The sequence below is a fragment of the Bacillus rossius genome, chromosome 3 (assembly GCF_032445375.1).
Source record: "Bacillus rossius redtenbacheri isolate Brsri chromosome 3, Brsri_v3, whole genome shotgun sequence".
Taxonomy (NCBI): Eukaryota; Metazoa; Arthropoda; class Insecta; order Phasmatodea; family Bacillidae; genus Bacillus; species Bacillus rossius.
Window position 1 is genome coordinate 43,548,404 of NC_086332.1, and position 22,023 is coordinate 43,570,426.

Here is a 22,023-nt window from a genome sequence, read left to right on the forward strand (position 1 = left end):
TTGACTCTACAGAAATCAGCCAAAAAAAGAAATAATATGGGCTGAGATAGCATGTTATTTTTTCTTCTACACTGTTTTTAGCGCATTCTATACTGTATTTTATTAACGCATTTGGCTTGGAAAGATTTACCAATACCCATAATAGAGTTTTTAGTGTTAATGTTGTCGTGGTATTGTGACCCTGCGCTATTATATATGTCGTGCTGGAGCGCTGTACGACTGTTTGTCGTGTCGTGTTCGACGTGGCATTGTGACTCCAACTTAACAAACGGAAGTAATTTTTTATTTGTTCATTAGCAATGTAACAGCTATTTTCTGAAGGTATTTGTGAAAATGCAATTAGCTTTATACCCTTTGATAGCGATTAATGCGACGAAGTAAACGGGTCCTTGAAAACTCCTTAATTACTGATTGCACGAGATGGCCCGAATCACGTGTAAGTCTTCGCTGGCAAATAAAACAGCGAAGTGCAGCGATAAAAACCCTCCGGTGCGCGCAAATTGACCGACAAGCGCCGCGACAGACGTTCCGTGTTCGCCCGAACACAATCGCTGTTCGCCCGAACACAATCGCTAGGGACCTGAAAAATTCGCGGATTCATTTCGTGTTATGCTAAAATTCAAATAATTATACCTTAGTGCTGCTTCTACCATTGGTTCACTGTTAATCTGGAGGACTGAGGGCCAATTAGAGACCCTCACTCATAGAAGTGGCATTTGCCCGAGTGTGTAGAGGATCGTGGAGTCTATCCTGGAGGTCATTGAACCCGCGAATTTTTCCGGTCTCTAACAATCGCGATCTGACCGACTACTCGGCCAGACTCGTCGCGACCACGCGGACACTCGCCGGGTCGCGATGCTGTGGGCCGCCAGCGCAATTGCATGGACCAGATCCATCGGGCAAGTGAACGCGGCGCGCTGCCAGGGACAACTACTACTCGGTACTCGGACCGCAAGGTCAGACAGACGCGACTCTGCGACTCCCCCCCCCTTCTCCACCACCCTGAGTACCCTGCTGTGGCATGCCACTTGCTGGCCGTCTTCATACCCGGTTCCGACCCGCTTCCACGTCGACGTGAAGCGAGAGGCGTTGCTGCCCGCCGGGGCCAAGTCTGTCTGTCGCGCAAGTAGGCCAGGCTCCAGCTGGCTGCCGACTCTATCCGCTCACTCATACCCACATCCCTGGCGAAACTAGGGGGAGGGGAGCGTGTGTATAAAAGAAATAGAGGGAGGGGTCGCGTGTTAAGCAACAACATGGACCCTCCATCACGCCAGAGTCTCGAAGCCAACGTTACCTAGTTGCATTTGAGACACACATTTTAGGCCTACCATAGTGGATTTTAAAAGATTTTTGAAGCGAAACTTCTTTGGAGACGGCAAAGGAGAGGTATAAATGACTCAGCATACTTCACACTCGCATACTTGCTCACTTGACTTGCACACTGCATACTTACACACTGCATACTTGCACACTTGCGCAATAGCATCATTTGGCGCTCGCATACTAGCATATATATATATATATATATATATATATATATATATATATGATTCGCGAGCCTCAACCAAACAGTGTTATGTTTAGCATACCTAATAATATAATAGGCAAGAAGTTTCATTTCTGTCGAGCGTGGACTGCACGCACACATTAATTTTTCTTTAACAGAGTACCCTTTGCAACAGTTTAAACAAGATTTCGCTAAACTATTTATTTTTTTATATCAAAAATTCCCATAGTAAGATGTTGAATTCTTACAGTTCCCATCAGCAGACTTGACTGTTCAAGGCTGTTGGTGTCTGATGACGGGAACATATGTCAGTTCCGGAAACGTCGAAACTGTTTGTTCTTAGGAAGCCTGCTGTGTTCGTCTGTGCCGTTGTCGTTGTATTGTCCAGAATATCTGTTTTAGTTTCATCCCTCGGTTTGCGTGTGTGACGCTGTGTTGTTGTATTGTCCAGAATATCTGTTTTAGTTTCATCCCTCGGTTTGCGTGTGTGACGCTGTGTTGTTGTATTGTCCAGAATATCTGTTTTAGTTTCATCCCTCGGTTTGCGTGTGTGACGCTGTGTTGTTGTATTGTCCAGAATATCTGTTTTAGTTTCATCCCTCGGTTTGCGTGTGTGACGCTGTGTTGTTGTATTGTCCAGAATATCTGTTTTAGTTTCATCCCTCGGTTTGCGTGTGTGACGCTGTGTTGTTGTATTGTCCAGAATATCTGTTTTAGTTTCATCCCTCGGTTTGCGTGTGTGACGCTGTGTTGTTGTATTGTCCAGAATATCTGTTTTAGTTTCATCCCTCGGTTTGCGTGTGTGACGCTGTGTTGTTGTATTGTCCAGAATATCTGTTTTAGTTTCATCCCTCGGTTTGCGTGTGTGACGCTGTGTTGTTGTATTGTCCAGAATATCTGTTTTAGTTTCATCCCTCGGTTTGCGTGTGTGACGCTGTGTTGTTGTATTGTCCAGAATATCTGTTTTAGTTTCATCCCTCGGTTTGCGTGTGTGACGCTGTGTTGTTGTATTGTCCAGAATATCTGTTTTAGTTTCATCCCTCGGTTTGCGTGTGTGACGCTGTGTTGTTGTATTGTCCAGAATATCTGTTTTAGTTTCATCCCTCGGTTTGCGTGTGTGACGCTGTGTTGTTGTATTGTCCAGAATATCTGTTTTAGTTTCATCCCTCGGTTCGCGTGTGTGACGCTGTGTTGTTGTATTGTCCAGAATATCTGTTTTAGTTTCATCCCTCGGTTTGCGTGTGTGACGCTGTGTTGTTGTTTTGTCCAGAATATCTGTTTTAGTTTCATCCCTCGGTTTGCGTGTGTGACGCTGTGTTGTTGTTTTGTCCAGAATATCTGTTTTAGTTTCATCCCTCGGTTTGCGTGTGTGACGCTGTGTTGTTGTATTGTCCAGAATATCTGTTTTAGTTTCATCCCTCGGTTTGCGTGTGTGACGCTGTGTTGTTGTATTGTCCAGAATATCTGTTTTAGTTTCATCCCTCGGTTTGCGTGTGTGACGCTGTGTTGTTGTATTGTCCAGAATATCTGTTTTAGTTTCATCCCTCGGTTTGCGTGTGTGACGCTGTGTTGTTGTATTGTCCAGAATATCTGTTTTAGTTTCATCCCTCGGTTTGCGTGTGTGACGCTGTGTTGTTGTATTGTCCAGAATATCTGTTTTAGTTTCATCCCTCGGGTTTGCGTGTGTGACGCTGTGTTGTTGTATTGTCCAGATTTTTTTTGTATCATCGTTGAGTTCGTATGTTTGTGGTTTTGTTGTCCAAGGTGGTTGGTCTGTATTTTGTGTTCATCTTCCAACTGTCTCGTCGTCAGCCCACTTTGTTCGTCTGTGCCGTGATATTTTTTCCGACTTAATACTTCCCACGGAATTCTGTCTGCACATTGAACATTTGACATCGGCTGTTTCTGGTTTGTTTTTCCTGTGTGTTTGTGTATTTAGGGCCTAAATGTAAAGACAAAAATAAACATATCTGAAGACTTCTCCAGAATCTAAAAGTCAAAAAATGTATGTCAGTTTCAGCTGACGTTTCGGTGCTTCGTCATTGAAAATGTGTTCTTGTAACACTTCAAACATCAGTAAGTCTGTAATCGTAATCACTGGTTCAGTATAGCTAATGCTGAGCTCTAAAAAGTATAAAGCAATTAATATATTTTTAAAAAATACACTATATTTTTTATTATTAACAGAAACGTTTTAATTACGTTGTACGTTTTAAATTATACTATTTCTTGATTTTTCTAAGGCCATAAAATAGTGTCTGACAGTGTTATTAAAGTTGTATAATTCTGACAGAAAAAAATAATTAGATGCTAAACACCAATTATTATTATTATTTTAAAGGAGAAACTATTTGTAAGTCAGTCACTATTCCATGAAAGTATGTGCAATGCTGAAAACGGCAAAACTTCTTAAAATTAAATGATATAAACTAAATGTTAACAAAAACTGTTGAAACCAAGATGGCATCTTTCAATTACATCTACTTAGAAATATTTTAAAACTAATTGAAATTATCAGATCTTGATGAAATACGCCAGGAAATATGTTTCCACAATTTTCATTCCAAATTTTACCGTACTAATATATATTTTTTCCCCGTTACTTTAAACAGATTTTCATTATACTGCAAAGTAGTCTGAAAAAATTTCATTCCATGGCGAACTTTGACAAAACAGAGCACACCGAAACAAGGAAGCGCTAATGGCGGATATCTTGCATTGGAAAGAAATTCAATGGCCATTTACAAGCACTCTGCAAACTAATGATGAGATGCGCTGTAGAGCTCCCACGACTTTCGGCATCTAGGCTTGCGACGCCTCTTCAGAGGGCCCTTGTTGCTGTGCTACCTTTAGGCTGTGTCCTGGCGACCTGAAGTATATATATATACATATACTTCAGGAGAATTCATACACGGCCTTTAATTTCGTCATTTAAATTCGATAGTGTGCGAAAATAGATATCTCGAAGAAAAATAAATCTCAGAAAATAGCTTTTCGTGCTGTTCTTTATAAAGAACCGACTTTGAACAAAAAAAAAAAACTGTCTGTCCTTGAAAAACCAATTTTTATCTTATGAACATGTTGAAATAAGATACAAGTAGAAAACATATTTACATTATTTAAATTTTTAATATTTATTTAATATTTAATATATATAATATATACATTATATATTATATATAATTAATATATATTTAATATTTATTTACATTATTTAAATTATTACAGTCGATGAGGGCTGATGACACGAGGATGGGTCGTGTGTTCGGAGTCTCACCTCAGGAATATATATTTTTTTTATTTTCACAAGCCCCATCGGCTTAAGACGTGAACGCTAAATTATGTAAACAAAAATGAGTTTTCTTATCCGATACGGCTTTGTTTAATAGCATCGTTAAGTGGTTTTCCCTGTGTTTTGACATAGCAATTTGTCTTGTGCCCGGTTGATACGAATATCGGAAGAGATGCAAAAAAATGTGTTTGAAAGCAGTGAGGTGGTTTTTTTTTTCATTGGTCAATACTGGAGTCTTCAGCATGATTATAGAGCTTACTGCGGCAAACTCTTACGCGACAGTTTATCAAGGGAAACAAATTTGATAATATTCATGGTAAGTCACATTTTCTGAGGCCACTCCTAGATGACAAGAAGGAATAATGGCCAGTTATCTTCGTGAACGAATGAGACCACTTTTTGACAACTTGTTTTACTCTAAACATTTTTATTCTCGCGCAAAAAAAAATTATTGCAAGTTCAGTTCAACGAGCATAAATAATTTAGTAACTCGCAAGGTAGGCGGACCCATTTTGAGTTTATCTCATTTATCATATTCGGGTTTGATGTACATAAATATTAAAGACTTCCGAGAAAATGATAGGTGTGGGATACTTTTTCATTAGTGTAATTTACCTGTTGTGGAATTATGTGTTTTAAATAATGCATGATTTAAATCGAATTATTGTGTCAACCGAGCGTCCACCCGTAGACAATATCAATTTTCGGTACCTAATCGTTTCTGCGTCACGTATAGTGCTCAATTTGTGCTTTTCACAGCCAAAATAACAAATTGTGTTGTATGTATATATGTGTATATATATATATATATATATATATATATATATAGTTATAGCACTTTTTGTTATATCGAAGATAATAAATCTTCGGAACAAATTTTTTGTTCGAAACTGGACATAGTGTAAAACCGCTCTAAAAATTCAGGCAGTTGCATACCTTTTACTAACTGCTCAACTTCAGTTCTGTTTTTCGGCAGGCTTAATTACACTAGTTACACGACGGCCCCAGTGTTCGTCAGGTGTATCGGAACGATATTTGACGGAATTGAAATCACGGAGCAGTGATATGCAAGCATGTGTCTGAAACCATCCGGAACTTATGATTCTCTTAGAGCACTAAGCTTATTTTTAGACTTCACATTTGAGTCAAAATTGTACTGTGGTAAGTTTATCATGTGCCAGTTAGTATATTTATAATATGTGAAGGTTTTGCACATTCTGTGAAGTCCGAGGAAAGTCAGGAAAGTTGACATTTGCAGGGAAATCCAGGGAATTCGCTTGAAATCCCGGAGAAGTCATTGAAATTAACCAGTAATTAGTAGTTAAGGGGGGAGGGGTTGGTGGTGCTCAATTTTCCAACACCGAGACTGTGAAAGCATTCCCCCCCCCCCCCCCCCCCAGATGTTTTAGTGCATTTTAAAAAGTTAAAAAGGCGTATGCAAGGTTATGTTTAAATATTTATTTTTATATATAATATTAGGCTAGATATGGGGATTGTGGAGGTTGGGTTTCCTGTATTTCTTTCAGAAAACTTAAAACGAAATTTTTTATTTATATAGTCCTGAAAATTTGAAACTTTGGCCAGGGAAAATAAAGTCCGGGAATTTTATCACAAATTTGTGTGGACATAGTTTATACTGTACAATATTATATTTTGCGAGTATGATTATTCGCCATATCGACCTTTTGTGTGTGTTCGTGTTGACAGAGCGGCATGGGAGAACCACCAAGTTAGCAAGCCTCCATGGTGTGAAAAACACGGCGGTCACCTTTTCAATCTGTCAGGTTGGTGCACTTTATATTTTAACTAGTTGATACCGCTCCGAAGATGTGGATTTCATTGCACATCTGCTCTACTGTAACCTGTGAATTTCAACAGTTTTCATCGACTGAAGTCGCTGGTTTGTGAGTGAAATATCTTGATTTTTCAGTGAAAAAGGGGAATATGCTAAATTAAATATGCTTCATAAATTCGTGTTTTTTATCATAGTTTTAAGTTAAATCATTATATATATATATATATATATATATATATATATATATATATATATATATATATATACACCTACAATTGTTTGAATACGTTTATAAATTATTTAAACTTATATTTAATGTCTTTGAAATTTTTGAAAACCATATTTTTTTTTTCAATACTAGCGTGAACAAAGAACATGTAATCATGTGTAATGCAGTTTTGAATCAAACTTTAGTATGTGACCGGTGTTGTAAAAATATTAATTTTTCGAACATTATTTCTAAAGCGATAAAAATTAGGTTTTCCAATCTCCAAATTAGGCTTTTCATTGTTTTGGGAAAACGGATATTTTTATTAATGATATCCTAAAATTAAAAGGTTCCACTACAAAGCAAACACACAAACGGGTAATCCAAAATGGTACAACACGATTTAATGATGTCATTTCATGCTAGAATATAAATATAAAATGACTTTTGTAGTTCTTAAAACCATTAAATATCACTTATTGATTGATAAAACAGTTTATATACTATTAATTATAGTTGTATCATTGATTATATTGAAATAACCTGTTAAAATACAAAAGTAAAGATATAAAATAGTTACGATACTACCCTCTTAAACACGGGTTTTCAGCCAGAGATAGCTCTTAAGCGTTATTATTAATTATAAAAATTTCCCTTATTTTAGATTTAAAGCATATGTTTAGCCCATTTGCTGAGATCCGGGCACTTTGGTGACGAACGCTTGAAAATAACCTTTTAACTGCAACGTCCTGTATTCTAACGCCCGGTACCAATTTGCTCAAGTTGGCAGCAATAGAGAATGAAATAATGAGCGATGTATTGATGATTGGGTAATCATCCCGGAGGACTGGAAGAGTACATAGTAAAATGTCAAAAGCTTTATTTAAAAATAGTCTTGTTTTTAAGGCTAGTAGAGATTGATCTAGGCAATATGACTGGGGTAAATTGGGAAAGGAATTGTTTATGGCATGTGGCGAGGAACCATTCTAGGTTTCGTTGGATTGATTAAAGTAAAACCGCGGGAAACCGAAATCGGGATAGCTGGACCCAGTATACAAACTCTTGTCTTACGTTCCTGCTGGATTCGATTAAAGTATTTAATTATTGTGCCACCTCGCTTGGTTTATTTTGTAACGTAATTTTTTAAGTTTATTGCTGCATCGAAAGAAATTCAGAGAAAAATAATCGTTTTGTTTCTCGAATGTGCACCGGATATTGTGGGAACCACAGTTGTGTTCCGAGCATGTGCCTTTCATTTTCTGCCTAGTCAAGAGTACTTAATGACTTTTAATTCGTGACTGATGGCCGATGAGCTACAATTAATGGCTTTCAACTTGACGTTTGTTTAATTGGCCCCCCTCGTAGAGCTCGTTATGTTTGGCATTGAATTGTAATAATCCCAGTCTCTTCCATCAGTTATATCTTGTACCTCCTTGCCGAACATTCTTGGGACATGCACAAATAACTTAAAATAAAAAAAAATGTACGCGCGATAGAAGTTATTTTTAATTGGCGTAATGATAATCTTACTTTAATTTTAGATGCAAATAATTAATATAAATGAAATAATAAAATGACTGGAGTGATATTGTAAATACGGTTGGTAAATTATAAACCCATCAAATCAATAAATATTCGTTATTCATTATTAATATAAATACTAGTATTTAATTTAGTAAAATAATCGAAATAATTTTTAATGTTGCAAATAAAATAATATGCTGAATGTTTAGTCTAATTTATATTTTTGAATTATTTATAAATAATCAATTATAATGCAAATACATTATACATTCAAGAAAATTACCTCATTTATATAAAAACATTTGAAAATGTTTGTAAATACAATTTATATCACTAATATTCACAATAAATAAATGTTTAATTATATGGACCAGTATTCAGTATCAATCACAAAAAGTATATGATTTAAAAAAATGTATAAATTTTATTTGTATAATGCCTTTTTTTTTTTTTTTTTTTTCATCCTGTGAAAATTTCAATAGATGGTTCGCGCGTATCGTAAAAATTCACTCATTTTTTTTTTCATAACGCTCCTAGATAAGTATAACTATTTTTGACGTGACAACGTCTAATAAATCGATGAACGCCGGCTGCACGCACGAAAAAATGTCCCACTACGGATGTCCCACTACGGATGTGTCCTATTTGCTCATTGTACGCATGCGTGGCATCTCTCTTCATGCTCATTGTAGGGCCTACGCATGCGTGGCATCTCTCTTCCACTCGATTGGAACGACCATCGATTTGACTTTTCAATCATATTTTCGTCGTTTGAATTATTAATATTATGTAATTTAATGATTGTCCACCGATTTTCAGCACAATCGGTACAGTTATTTAAAAGTAATGTTGCATATTCAAATACGTTTTAACCAACAATGGTGTTTTACAGTTACACATAATAATTCAAATTACAACCGGGATCTTTTGCACAATGTTTTAAAAAATATTGTAACATATTATAAATAAGTTTGGTGTATTTGAGATGCGTATTTGTTATAAAATCGAGTTATAAAAACGAAATAATATTATTCCCCTACCGTGAACAAAATTTTTATATATGTATATATAACATCTGAAACTATTAATTATCGAATATGGCCTCGGGTGAGCGATCAGCGGCGCTATCTTCTAAATGTAAGGTTGTCGGTTCGAATCCCGGCAGGTGCGAATTTTTTTTTGTACTTGTAAAAATAAATACGGCGCACGTAACATTTCAAAAGTAATAAATATATTTGAATAATGAATGCAAATAAAAGTAAATTTATTAATTAAATTGTACATTTCATTTCACTCCTTTGTATCCATACAAAATAGTGATAGTTCAATAAAAATGATTCAACTTTATTCATAAAAGTATGCAGAGGTAGATTTTATCATACAAAATATAGAAAAATTTAAAAAAAAAAAAAAATTCTTCCTCAAAGAATATAATATTTTTAATGCCTAAATGGTTTGGTTGCAAAAACCTATTACGGCTCAGTCTCGGGCCGAATATAATATTTCATTTTCTTCTGGATCAATCATTTCATCAATGTTTTGTTATGACGTCACGTTAAACTGTCGTCCGTAAACCGACTTTACAGACAACCAATTTTTTTTACCATAATTTCATTAAAATCACGTAATTTATAAGTCGAACAATTTTTCGTGTATATATATATATAAGATGTAGAAATAATTATTTGTCCTCCATATTGCGGAAGTCGATCATCCTTCTACGAGAAAGCTTTATCTCCTGTCACCGGTGCTCAGAGTTGAGCAAGAGACACACATCGGCCGGCAGGTCGCAAGCACCGACTCACGAGCTTCTGCGCAGAGAAGCCGTCATGTTGGGTCCGCTCTACAATGGCACGGAAGGGGAAGCCGATACGGATCACGCGAACGGAGACGGATCTCTCCAAACGCAGTATCTACAATGAAACGCGTGTAGACACGGACCGTTCAGAATAGCTCGGGAATGCCCAGCTTTTCCCTTTACGTTACTCCGTGCGACCAATGAATGCTGGGATTTGGGCCGCTGTGTTAGCCACGTGTGTTTACGCCGTAAATACGTTAAAAAAATTTTGAAGTAAAAGAATATCTAGGCCGGTATTCCAAGAGACAAAAATAAAGAGTTTAGGTATCGCTTTTGTCACACCTGTACCCTAAACTAATACCTAGTGCCAGTCTCTTTTAGGGAACGGATATTGGTGTCCTATCCGTTGCCGTTATATTGCCTAAATTCCGCGCATGCGCAGAGCTTACGTTTCGTTGATTTCGTGCAGATGGCGGACCTGCGTTTGGCGCCATTAACTCGTATATATTCATTTTTATGATCATCGGGGGACGTACCAAGCGTGTTGGTGTGCCAAATGAAACTTTACGATAGCGAATCCATCCTGGAATTCATTTTTTACACTTTGAATGTCATAACAAGAAATAATCGCAACTTTATAAGTACTTTAGAATATTAGAAAGGCCGTTCTATTTTTGTGCTATGGTGCCGCTATATGTAGTATTTTTTTTTTCATAACAATAATGTATCGATGGTTGCGAAACATACGCTAGAATATGTCGAAACCAGTTACTAGGCTCGCACAAAGCACCGTTTATTAAAACATTTGCAGAGTTGTTTCCTTATTTTGATTCGGTTTGGACACGTTCTGCAATACGGCCCGCGAGTTTGTCACGGTTGTGTCCCAACAAGGCAGACCTTATTCGCTACCTTACCCGCACGTCTTAGAATACCGCCCATAATTCAATATCACTACTTTTGTTTTTATTTTATATCTAATTTCTAATCCCGTTATGTTATTGTATCTAAATTTTTATTTATTGAAGATATACACTTTGGGCGCGTCTTGGGAAAATGATGACAGTGAATTTTTACGATGCGCGCGCAGCTTGCAATGAAATTTTAACAGGAAGATGGCAGACTCCACGTGTTTGAACATAACCCAGATATAGTCACTTAAGTAAAATTACGCAACATGCCAAAGATAATGGAGTGCTAAATCAAACTTTGACATTGAAACTACCTTGGAATATATATGGTAAACTAAAATAGTCATAGGAAAAAGTAATTTCATGTTTTAAAATATAAGGATACTGGTATCACAGCTATTATAACACATCATATTCTCCTTATAATATTCTGTCAGACTTCGTAGTGCAGTGGTTATAGTGCGTTGCTATTAAACTAAAGGACTGTGGTTAAAAACTCGGTAGTGAATTTTTTTCCTCCCTTTTTTAAATTACTGATTACTGGATTATACCAATTGTGCTTTAAGAGAATATATATATAAATATCAGTACATATTTGTTTATAGTATTGCTATAATATTTGTTATACACATGTTTATATTAATACCTATTGAATACTGAGTACTTAATTGATTTTTGTTACAATAAATTTCAAAATAGTTCAGTGTGTTAAATCAAAAATATGTATAACTTCTAACGCGCATACATAAGTTGCCATTTTTGCGTTACCATACATCGTGGAAGCAGCAGACGGATAGTGAAACGTAAATATGTTGCGGGTCCGTGATCCGATTCCGTTTTTATGTTTTGCTGTCATAGTGGAACGGGCCTTGGAGAGGTCGCGGGTTCCGTTACTGCCGACGAGCTCTGGGTCACTGATGAATCGTTTTCGATCATCTGCATCACGGAACGATGATTCTGTCAGTTGTTTCGGAGTGCTAAAGTGTGATTTTCGTTTACATAAAAAAATATATTGTGAATTCAGTTTCAATTGTTTAGGTTCATTATTTATTTCAAAAACTTCAGAAAATTAAAATATAGGCATTTTTGTTTGCGTAAAAGTTTAAAAAAATTATTTATTTTAAACATAAGTTTCGTTCTGAAGTTATTCATGTGTTGAATTGTATACTGGCATACAATGTGAGATGCTGACATGGAATTTTGTGTTTAAGAGATCACAGTTATTAAAAGGCACTTCAACTTCAAGTCTGCACAACCTTCTAGCCTCGCAAGCTCGCGTCAGCGCTAGTCAGTGCTGTTGGAGCTTACGTCGCTGTAACCACTGACGGGTGACGTCTGTGATTGTAGGAACACACTGCGAACTGCGCGTGTTCCGTCGCGAGGCAGGCGCGGAGGTTCAAGGTGCCAACACGACTAATTAGCGGGATGATTACGAACACATGTACTCCCAATTCCGCTGGTGACGCACTAAACCCTCGTATATTCCGGTTCATGATTGCAACCACTCCATGCCACGGAAGCGTTCGCCGGAAATTACATTACGTTCCGATTACCTCTATCTGGGAAGCTGTAATTTCCCCGGCGAAAACAACCAGGTGTCGTGATATAATCAAAGCTTCGCAGCTAGGTGAATTTTATGTTTGGCTTCTCAAAGTTTGTAATATCCCCGAGAGATAACTTAATACTGACGAGAAAGAAAAAAAAAACACTTTCAAATTTTGGTGCATTTTAAGATCTTGCACACGAGTATTTTATTAGACAAAGGAATAACATTTAATTTTAATTTTTTAAGGTGTGAATTAATGACTCACTTGTTGAAGGGTCGTATCATTTTTCAAACAGTTGTACTTTGCGATGATAATCATCGCGATGCAGCTAGTCTCGACACTTCTAACAGCTAACTACTTGTTAAACTACATGTTAGTTTTTAAAACGGTGGTCGAATGGTTTACATTCAATCAGCTATGTTTAACTAAAGAAGAATTCTCAGACATTGTCCTAGTTTGTTTTACTGATCATGCATTCTTGCTGTTAAACTATTTATTTATAAAGGCACACCCTTATAAAAAAAACACCTATTTTAAATTATTATATAAATGCAAAATATCCTTCGTTTCATTCTCCAATCTGTAAATTGAACAACAAGTCTTGTTTCAATTTACTGTCTTGTTTACAAAATAGTTGTGTAAAGGTTCTTTGGTTTGTAATTTTGGTAACATGAACTGTTCAAAATGACACCGAAGCCCGAAATATCGAATTTATTTCTGCAAATAAACTTGGCGCAGTTAATTTATTGAAAGACGAAAATTTTAGAAAGTGTGAAAAGTTTTGTATTTTAATTGGTTTTCAAAATAAAGTATAGTGTAGTTCATATTCAAACATATCACTTATAATCACAATGCTGTGTTTTCATCAAGTTCCATTGCTTGCTGCCGATTAAACAAAAGCTTTGTCGACTTTTTGAGTGGCTGAACTTTCACAATATTATGTATATATATATATATATATAATTTCGCATAGTAGTTGGAAATAGGGGGTTCAAGCACAGGCGGAGGAGCCAGGAGCCCGCCATCTTGGATGACGTCATCGGCGGCCATCTTGGATGACGTCATCATTACCTTTGACCTTGACCTTTGACCTTGCTAATATATGCTAATCTATGCCAATCTATGCCAATCTACGCTAATCTATGCCAATCTATGCTAATCTATGCTAATCCGTATGCTAATCTATGCTAATCTGTATGCTAATCCATGCTAATCTGTATGCCAATCCATGCTAATCCATCCGCCATTTTGTATTTCTAGAAATTTCCACCAACTTCGAATCGTGACGTCACCGTTGCACTTTGTGTCACGGACGCCATCTTGGATTTGAATTTTTTTTTTCGAACTTTGAAATTCGATGTAAACATCAACCGCCATCTTGTTTTCGTCTGCTGGTGGCCGCCATCTTGTTTTCGTCTGCTGGTGGCTGCCATCTTGTTTTCGTCTGCTGGAGGCAGCCATCTTGTGACGTCATATAGTTCTGTTGGTCGCCACCAGATATCAGCAGGGATTATTTTATTTTTTTTCTTTAACTAAAATAATTTCAGTGCCGAGGCTGGGATTCGATCCATGGGACGTGAAAACGTCCAGGATGTCGTGGTTACGAGGCGGACACCTTGACCACTAGACCACGAGACCAATTGGGATATGGTGGAATAAATAATCTATATATGCCACGTACTGACGTCAAGTTTTATGATAAAAGGGGGGAGGGTGTCTTTGCCTTCCCAAATGCATGAAATTCAAATTATTATTATACCATCGCCATCTTTAATTCCAGCACAGACTACCAGATGGCGCCAAATTCAAAATATTAGTTAGGGAGTCGGCAGGCAGGTGTCGCATGCCGCCATCTGGGTTCTCAAGTTGGCTGGTAGATGTCGCTAGTATCGCGCGCCAAATTCAAAAATTAGTTGCCAGAGGCGCCGCCATCTTGGTTCTCAAGTTGGCTGGTAGATGTCGCTAGTATCGCGCGCCAAATTCAAAAATTAGTTGCCAGAGGCGCCGCCATCTTGGTTCTCAAGTTGGCTGGTAGATGTCGCTAGTATCGCGCGCCAAATTCAAAAATTAGTTGCCAGAGGTGCCGCCATCTTGGTTCTCAAGTTGGCTGGTAGATGGCGCCACCGTCACCATATTTTAGTTCATACAATCGATACCAGATGACGCCACCATCGCCATCTTTAGTTCCTAGTGTTGCTACCAGAGTGTGCCACCGTCGCCATCTTTAATTCTTAAAGTTACCGCCGGAGCGCGCCACCATCGCCATCTTTAATTCATAAAGTCGCTACCGGATGGCACCACTGTCGGCCATCTTTAATTCAAGGTATTGTCGCCGGATGGTGCCAAGTTTGAATTTAAAAACCTACAAGTGTTATGCAATGTGTAACCAGTCGAGATAAGTTTGGAACCTGTAGCCATATTATTATTATTATTTATTAATGTATGTTTATTAAATATGATAGAGTATTTATAAAATATTGGTGTTGTGTAGAGACTCTCTCTTCTTCTCGAAGTGGCGGAAGACATCTCGAAGGTAGTGTTAGAATTTATGTATTAAAGCAATCACTCTAGCTGAGGAGACTAATAACTTATAGTTACAATTCAATAATAGCGGCAATTAAATGTTTTGAAATTAAAGCAAACAACGTAAATGTTAAACACATATTTATTTAAATCTTATTACAAACAGCAAGGGGTAAGAACAATCGATGATTTAAAAGAAGTAAATAACGAGTAATAAAATCACATAATATTCACACACTACACATCATAGTGACAAAGGCAACATTAACTCGAGACCCAATTATACATAGTAGTATGGGTGGTCGAATAGCCAGAATTTAAGTAGCTGAACATTACAATGGGCGCAATGGAATTTGCCATACAGTTTTATACATTTATCCAGGCGGTTTCCATAAGTCTTTAAAAGTTTGTTGAAGCTAGGACAGTTTCTTTCATTATGTAAATCAACAATGTTGGCACTGCACAGTTCACTAAAGATACTTCTTTGTTTGTCTCCTAAGACGTATACTACATCTCCTTCTTCAGGGTTGACGATGTCACATAACACTGATGAGATTTGGTCAAAGCTCACTTCACCTTCGTTCCACGAGAGTCCATGCACTTCATAAGTCAGTTTACGATTCTCGCTTTGCGACAGCCTGTCTAGTTCGGACCAGTCACATGGCGGTTTGAATATGTATTCATAGGTCCTCAATACATCACCGTCCTCGATGAACATTGCTGCAAGTTGCTTAACCACATACCCCTTTTGTGATGTGAGGCACTGAATGTTGCAGAGAAATAATGACATTTTTTTGCCAGTACTCACGATAACTGATGTGTGAAGCTGTGCTAGCTCTGCAAGGCTGATGCTAGTTCTACAGGTATGACTGCAAGGCTGCAGTGCTGATGTTGTCTCTAGGATGCTGAATGTCAGACTGGTTGTAACAACCTTTGGTGTCGTAGTACACACAAATTTACAATTCGTCTTCATCACTATCCCCCAAGCCACTATCCGTTCCTTCATCCACATCTTCGTTCACCTCTTGCGCTTCCTTTGCGGCCTCGATGCAGGTCATAACAGCCTGATATAAATAGGTAATAAATTCCTCTTCCTCAGGGAACTCAGCGAGAATGTTGAGGGTGGAGGATGTAAGGTGGTAATGTATATAATTAAAGTCCATACCTATGTAGTGACGTACTACCTCCATTACAAATTCCCGAACATCGTCCATCGTAACACTGTTTAAATTACAATCGCAAACACTCTCCGCGTAAACACTGGTGGAAGCCATGATGATAGGAGCGTGGTTAGAAGCAGACTACCACGTTAGCATTGAGATGTCGTCAGAGCCCCCCACACCACTGGGTGGCAGTTACGGTGACTCCAGAACTCGCTCGAAATATCCTGCACAACACATTCCAAAAACATGACGTAGCCTATGGTTGACGGCACAAACACCCTGAGTGGCTCTGTGTGTTTCCTCCTGCCCGAACACGCGCTGCTGTGAAAGCCTCTTCCCAAGCACAGACGTCACTCCCGCAGCAGACAAAACAGGCGTATGCTACAGGAGCTAGAACAATTGAATAACCAAATATATTTAGACTACCCAACTACATAAATGACATGAGATAATTCCTGTGCGATAATCGTACTTTAAATGTTGTAATGTATGTATAAACATTAATCATTCCGAAGTACTTGAAAAAAAAAATGTAAGTGAGGTGTTATTCACCTTTAGCGCTTCTCGATTTCTGTATCCGCTACCTACGAATTAAATTGAGACGGGAAACCCCACCATTTCACAAAAGACCGGCCATTTCTTCGTTTGAGAACTTTCTCCACCAAATATGTGTCCGGATACATCGTAGGCTGGATCTCTTCAGCATAGAAGCCACCACGAATAGGCTTGTGGTCCAAGTCTTCGAGGTAGTAGGTCCTGGGTTCCGATTCACGAACATGTGTCACACGGAAAAGTTCAGAACTCCAATTCGTCGTGAAACCTTTCTCAAAGACACCTTTCTGCTTGGAGATTCTCACAATGTCACCAACATTAGCTTTATGCTTGCGTGTATCTTTCTTCTTCGTGTTGGTGAATACAGTCCCAAGCAAACGATCATCCTTTACATCTTTAGGCTTCATTTTCGTGGTAGAATGCACTGTGGAATTATATTCACTTATAAGTTTCGACAAAAGATCCAACCAAAAACACCTCAAAGTCTTTTACAAACATAATATTTATTACTCAATAACTATCCTACTACAGAATCACTTGCGAAAGCCAGCAATCGTATAAACAATTAGCCCTGCATAGACGTGCAACGACTACTTCTTAGCTCCAAATAGCTCCAAATGCTCCAAAACGGCCTTCAAATGCTCCAACAGCTCCTTAACACAGCTCCAAATGGCTCCAAATGCTCCAAATGGCTCCAACAGCTCCAAAAGGCTCCAAATGCTTGACAGCTCCAAATGCTCCAAATGGCTCCAAATGCTCCAAATGGCTCCAACAGCTCCAAAAGGCTCCAAATGCTCCAAAAGGCTCCAATTGTTCCAAGAGCTCCATCTTCAATTGGTTCCAACTGATTCCAATTACTTTTCTTATCGAACTTGGCATGATTACTAACATGTCTTTATTAGTATACATTTTGACTGGCAGTGGTAACGTATTTTGCACCTTTAAGTTATAAGTTTTATTTAGAAATCAGATTTCGATAAATGGTAGATACCATTTGGAAAGAAAATATATTAATTTATCTTCAAGTTTATACACATACATTTAATTTAAGCCATTATTGTATGTAGCCAGCTTCCCTCAGTTCTTTGAGTATGAAGGATATTTCTTTAATGTTCGAATAGTTTCCTGCACAAAGCGATCCATGTAGTAGTCGTAGCCTGTCAACCAATATGTTAGGATCTTCCCATGAGGTATAATCAAACTCTTCTGCTGCGTTCATCATCCTTGCATGTTTATAATAAATATTATCTCTGGTGTCTATCGTTTTAACACCAACCTCAAGGTCACTTTCGTCATCGCGCCAGTGATTATCACAAGCTTGATCAGGATAATTTATTTTATTACGACGTTTCCATCGTTTTGGTCTCAAACCACCATCACAGTCTTCACTCTTGCATGCTTTTGGTGCTTCAGCACAATACTCAATCATGTCAGCCTTAGATGTGTCAGCACAGTCTTCGTTCACGCCAGCTTCTGATGTGTCACCACAGTCTTCAATCATGTCAGCACCACAAACTTGATCAGGATAATTTATTTTATTACGTCGTTTCCATCGTTTTGGTCTCAGACCGCCATCACAGTATTCGATCTTACCTGCTTTAGGTGCTTCAGTACAGTACTCAATCATGTCAGCCTCAGATGTGTCACCACATTCTTCAATCATGCACGCTTCAGATGATTCACCAAAGTCTTCGACCTTGTAAGCTTCAGATGGTTCTCCATCTTTCTCATTTTCATGGAGACGACTAGAAATTGGAGTAAATATATTTTCATTTCTAATGTGGTTACAACTACCTTCGTTTGTTTTAAATTTTAAATTATTATCTTCATCTAGATCAGTAATTTTAGCATTAGCTTTTTCGCCTTCGTTCCTCTTCCGCGATGTTGTCGCCCAGTCTTCGTTATCTTTATTCATCTTAATTGTACAGGTCTTGTAATGTCTATCCAAGTAATATCTTCTACCAAAGGATTTCTGACACTGACTGCAATGAAACGGTTTTTGACAAGGGCCCAAATTACACTCGCTTCTCTCATGTCGTTTAGCATTCTTTCTCAAGGTAAACACCTTGCTACAGTATCTACAGTGATGACGTTTCGATACAGCGTCAGATCCTAAATCGGAATTCATATTAGTTACCGAGACTAATGCCAGATGCAAACTAAGAGTTTTAAATTAGATATATTACTTAAATAGAATTTTTTAATTATTTCATCAGCGAGATTAATCAGAAGCACTCGGAGAAATCCATCAGATGTCTAGTTAGGTATAATCAGAAGCACACGGAGTAAACCGCCATAATATTATCAAGAATAATCGCAATCTCACGGAGTAAACCGCCATAATATTGTCAAGAATAATCAGGAGCACACGGAGAAAACCACCATAATATTAACAATAATAATCGGAAGCACACGGAGAAAATCATCATAATATTGACAAGAATAATCAGAAGCACACGGAGAAAACCATCACAAGTTTTCTTTGATATCATAAAAATACAGAAAAAATATTTAATAAATAACAAAAAAAATTAATAAAAAATTTTAAATGACAAAATAAAATACAAAAATACATAAACAGATTCTGCTAGCTTGTGAACTTCTCATTGTTGAGCAAAGATATAGTTCTAGTACAAGCCAGAATTTTATGTATTTTTGTATTTTATTTTGTCATTTAAAATTTTTTATTAATTTTTTTTGTTATTTATTAAATATTTTTTCTGTATTTTTATGATATCAAAGAAAACTTGTGATGGTTTTCTCCGTGTGCTTCTGATTATTCTTGTCAATATTATGATGATTTTCTCCGTGTGCTTCCGATTATTATTGTTAATATTATGGTGGTTTTCTCCGTGTGCTCCTGATTATTCTTGACAATATTATGGCGGTTTACTCCGTGAGATTGCGATTATTCTTGATAATATTATGGCGGTTTACTCCGTGTGCTTCTGATTATACCTAACTAGACATCTGATGGATTTCTCCGAGTGCTTCTGATTAATCTCGCTGATGAAATAATTAAAAAATTCTATTTAAGTAATATATCTAATTTAAAACTCTTAGTTTGCATCTGGCATTAGTCTCGGTAACTAATATGAATTCCGATTTAGGATCTGACGCTGTATCGAAACGTCATCACTGTAGATACTGTAGCAAGGTGTTTACCTTGAGAAAGAATGCTAAACGACATGAGAGAAGCGAGTGTAATTTGGGCCCTTGTCAAAAACCGTTTCATTGCAGTCAGTGTCAGAAATCCTTTGGTAGAAGATATTACTTGGATAGACATTACAAGACCTGTACAATTAAGATGAATAAAGATAACGAAGACTGGGCGACAACATCGCGGAAGAGGAACGAAGGCGAAAAAGCTAATGCTAAAATTACTGATCTAGATGAAGATAATAATTTAAAATTTAAAACAAACGAAGGTAGTTGTAACCACATTAGAAATGAAAATATATTTACTCCAATTTCTAGTCGTCTCCATGAAAATGAGAAAGATGGAGAACCATCTGAAGCTTACAAGGTCGAAGACTTTGGTGAATCATCTGAAGCGTGCATGATTGAAGAATGTGGTGACACATCTGAGGCTGACATGATTGAGTACTGTACTGAAGCACCTAAAGCAGGTAAGATCGAATACTGTGATGGCGGTCTGAGACCAAAACGATGGAAACGACGTAATAAAATAAATTATCCTGATCAAGTTTGTGGTGCTGACATGATTGAAGACTGTGGTGACACATCAGAAGCTGGCGTGAACGAAGACTGTGCTGACACATCTAAGGCTGACATGATTGAGTATTGTGCTGAAGCACCAAAAGCATGCAAGAGTGAAGACTGTGATGGTGGTTTGAGACCAAAACGATGGAAACGTCGTAATAAAATAAATTATCCTGATCAAGCTTGTGATAATCACTGGCGCGATGACGAAAGTGACCTTGAGGTTGGTGTTAAAACGATAGACACCAGAGATAATATTTATTATAAACATGCAAGGATGATGAACGCAGCAGAAGAGTTTGATTATACCTCATGGGAAGATCCTAACATATTGGTTGACAGGCTACGACTACTACATGGATCGCTTTGTGCAGGAAACTATTCGAACATTAAAGAAATATCCTTCATACTCAAAGAACTGAGGGAAGCTGGCTACATACAATAATGGCTTAAATTAAATGTATGTGTATAAACTTGAAGATAAATTAATATATTTTCTTTCCAAATGGTATCTACCATTTATCGAAATCTGATTTCTAAATAAAACTTATAACTTAAAGGTGCAAAATACGTTACCACTGCCAGTCAAAATGTATACTAATAAAGACATGTTAGTAATCATGCCAAGTTCGATAAGAAAAGTAATTGGAATCAGTTGGAACCAATTGAAGATAGAGCTCTTGGAACAATTGGAGCCTTTTGGAGCATTTGGAGCCTTTTGGAGCTGTTGGAGCCATTTGGAGCATTTGGAGCTGTCAAGCATTTGGAGCCTTTTGGAGCTGTTGGAGCCATTTGGAGCATTTGGAGCCATTTGGAGCTGTGTTAAGGAGCTGTTGGAGCATTTGAAGGCCGTTTTGGAGCATTTGGAGCTATTTGGAGCTATTTGGAGCTAAGAAGTAGTCGTTGCACGTCTATGCAGGGCTAATTGTTTATACGATTGCTGGCTTTCGCAAGTGATTCTGTAGTAGGATAGTTATTGAGTAATAAATATTATGTTTGTAAAAGACTTTGAGGTGTTTTTGGTTGGATCTTTTGTCGAAACTTATAAGTGAATATAATTCCACAGTGCATTCTACCACGAAAATGAAGCCTAAAGATGTAAAGGATGATCGTTTGCTTGGGACTGTATTCACCAACACGAAGAAGAAAGATACACGCAAGCATAAAGCTAATGTTGGTGACATTGTGAGAATCTCCAAGCAGAAAGGTGTCTTTGAGAAAGGTTTCACGACGAATTGGAGTTCTGAACTTTTCCGTGTGACACATGTTCGTGAATCGGAACCCAGGACCTACTACCTCGAAGACTTGGACCACAAGCCTATTCGTGGTGGCTTCTATGCTGAAGAGATCCAGCCTACGATGTATCCGGACACATATTTGGTGGAGAAAGTTCTCAAACGAAGAAATGGCCGGTCTTTTGTGAAATGGTGGGGTTTCCCGTCTCAATTTAATTCGTAGGTAGCGGATACAGAAATCGAGAAGC

At 37.6% G+C, this 22,023-nt stretch overlaps 1 protein-coding gene across 2 annotated transcripts in view; it reads left to right on the forward strand.

The window, feature by feature from the left end:
- Positions 1–22,023, forward strand: part of LOC134530600 (diacylglycerol lipase-beta-like) — a 148,796-nt gene that overhangs the window by 36,303 nt on the left and 90,470 nt on the right. The window contains exon 2 of one of the 2 annotated variants that reach the window (XM_063365582.1): positions 6,507–6,583. The exons of the other annotated variant lie outside the window; for it this stretch is intronic. The gene's annotated coding sequence lies outside the window, so the exon portion shown is untranslated. The remainder of the gene's footprint in view (positions 1–6,506; positions 6,584–22,023) is intronic. 2 annotated transcript variants of the gene reach the window in all.